Source organism: Vespa mandarinia, chromosome 4, assembly GCF_050613455.1.
Source record: "Vespa mandarinia isolate Hongniang chromosome 4, ASM5061345v1, whole genome shotgun sequence".
Classification (NCBI taxonomy): domain Eukaryota; kingdom Metazoa; phylum Arthropoda; class Insecta; order Hymenoptera; family Vespidae; genus Vespa; species Vespa mandarinia.
In genome coordinates, this window is record NC_140813.1 from 304437 (window position 1) to 307500 (window position 3064).

A 3064-nucleotide genomic window follows, 5' to 3' on the forward strand; every position below is an offset into this window, starting at 1 on the left:
GCGCGAGTTGTTGCGAGAATTGTTGCGAGAGCTGTCACGCGAGACTGTTTAGCTCACCGTCGTCCTGCGGAGAGTGACAGAGGGCCAATGCCTGGAGGTGGAGTCGAAGGTAGAGATTCTCGTTCGTTCTTTAATGGTATTATGAAATATCGAACCGCGAGATGGTCGCAAACTGTGCGCCCGTCACGCGTGCCCGTATCGCGTCGAACCACGCGAAAACCACAAATACCCAAATGCATCCGCGATCGGGAACATCGAGTTAACGTCGAGTTATAAGACCCGTTGATCCTTCTTCGATCAGTAACACGGACAGTAACCGTCGCTACTTTTTGCCCGCAAATGGAAGCAGTTTCTTTTTTCTTTCTTTTCCTTTTCCTTTTTCGAAACTTTGCAAAAATCACGTCACGACAATTTCCTTAAAGAAAAATTCATAGGGAGAGTTTAAAAGATCGGAAAAGATTCCTTGGTGATTCTCTTGGAATGATCGAAAGCCATGGCTCTTTTCCAAGTCGGTATCGAGCGATCGACATCGCCGTTAATCAGATTGAAGCGAGCAAAACGTTGGAGGGCGAGGGGGAGAAGAAAGTTGTGAGGATGGGAGAGATGGAAGGACGCGCGGAAGGAGGGAAAGAGCATCGAAAGACGAGAATAAGTGCCGCGTAACCGCGCGGCGATTTGTCCGGATCAGCGTCAGACTAAGCAGATTACGGGCTCTCCCCAAATGAAGCATCAACCCCGAGGACTACCTTGTGGCGATCGAAGAGTAGCCACGGATCTCGAAACTCCATTGGGAGGTCCATCGGCATTTCTTCCTTTCTCTCCTTTTCTTTTTATACGTGACTATCTCTCTTTCTGTATAGGTGAGCCAAGGAAACGCCCTCACCGATTCGGGACACTTTGGTAGTCTCTTTCCAAGAGATTAATAGTTTACCATGTAAATATGTGATGTACTGTGCGCTCCTTCGACGACTTTCTTTATTTTTTTTGACTGAGAATTTTCTTACGTTCGATATTGATTTATAGACAAAAATCTTCCTCCTCTCTATCTCCATCGCACCCAACGGGTTTGTATACTTTTAATAAATTTTCTAGTACGAGAGTTATCGTTCCTTTAACGCAGGATTTGTATACTTTTTCTTGTTACTAAAAAAAGAAGGACTCTTTTTAAAAATCATTAACGAAACGCGTTGTTGAAGCTTTGAGAGTGAAGATCTTCCCCTCTTTCTCCTTTTTACAAGGGTCGTTAGTATAAATGGCCGGTTCTCGCGATAGGTAAAGGTGGAAAAGGATGAAATATATTAAATATCAAAGTCGTATCTCAGGGTATACACCACGAGGGAGGCGCCGTCGTAAAGCATTCGACGCTTTTCGATACGGCGAAAGCTTAACGTACGTACGAGTCACGAGTCGTTTTACTCGGCATCGAACGCTTATAACTCTTCTAGCGGGAAAAGAGGGTCGGTAGTGCGAATGCACGCGTACACGTTGCTGCTATATATATTTATACGCGTATATGAATATATTATTTTATCGATCGAAACGTGTAGACACACGTAGGTACGTAGGTACGTACTATCGATACGCTCGCTATCGATAAAAGTGGTGCTCGCGTCGACGCATTCGCGATAGCAGCCTCCCTATATACCCACATATAGTCCGCGTCTAGATAAACGCTTCGTTATTCCGCGCGCTCTATCGTTAGAGATGTAAGGGACGATTTATATTCATGACCTATATTCCCTAGGAACGAGAGAGAGAGAGAGAGAGAGAGAGAGAGAGAGAGAGAGAGAGAGAAAAAGAGAGAAGACGTGTGTCACGGATAAAGGCTATTATAGTTTTCCTCTGCTAATAATATAAGTAAGGTATAAGGTAAATAGACGAATTTGTCGATGATTTTTCTGAGAATGCTCGTGTTCGTTAGATTCTTTCCTCTTCCGAGAGCAACGTAGTCGCGTATAAGTCTCGCCTTGGTTATCTCTTGGTGCAGCACGTGCGCATGAACGCGCGCCTTTCTAACGCTCCGTCTAAAACGACTGCTCTGCTCTCGGTCGCGTTTGATGGAATCAAAGAGACCGCCGAGACCGCTTCCGCTCGTTTCGGCTCTTCCTCTCGTTTTGTGTTTTTTTTCTTTGTTTAACGGAATAAAGTTGGTCTGGCCTTAGAAAGTTACTACCGAGGTTAGTGCTACGTTACCGTCTACGTTACGATCAGGTGAAGTCGTTTAATACTTGCGACCTAACGAAAAACCACTTCAAAAGGAGCGGCCTCCTTCCGTAGCAGCTTTGGTCGTTCGCGATATTTTATTCTTTTATATTTTACTCTTCTATCTTGAGTTTCTCGATGATCAAGGAAAATCGCGCTAAACCGTACCACTCTCTATGTCGTTCCGTTTCGTTAGACGAGCAGGATAGTAACCTGACGTGAGGGCAATTAAGAATCCAAGATCGGATCTAATAGTAGCGCGTTGTTAATTAGAGTTTCTCGCATAGACGATGTTAACGGCTTGTCAATTAGAAGCCTTAACGAGCTAGATAAGCGGCGATTATACGCAACAAGCATTTTTTTCATTATGATTCTAACCGAGCAAGGAGCGCGGCGGCAGCGAGCGAGCGAAAAGATTCACGCTTAAAGAGTAACGAGAGAGTAGATTCGTTTCCTTCTTACGCTCGCGTCTTCTTATTCTCTCGATTTTTATGAAAGTCGAGTGCGATTTATAGAATCCCTCGTTTTTGTCGAACGACAAAACGGTCATGGGAGAATACTTCGGCGACGAGCCGAAGAAAAGAAGGAAAAGAAAGGCCGATGGGAGAAATTGTTTGCGGATTATGTTGTGCGCGTAAACGATCGCGTTTACCTCCTGGTAAGGGTAATAACATAACGCTCTCATCGAATTGATTTGCGCAAGCTCGTCTAATTTTCAATAATAGCTCGCGTCGCTTTGAAATACCTCCGAAGTATGTAATTACGATAATTCGCTGATGATATCATTCACGATCGCCGACAACACACACACACACACACACACATATAGCTGGCAGCGTATTTATCGCGCGAGGTAATTTCC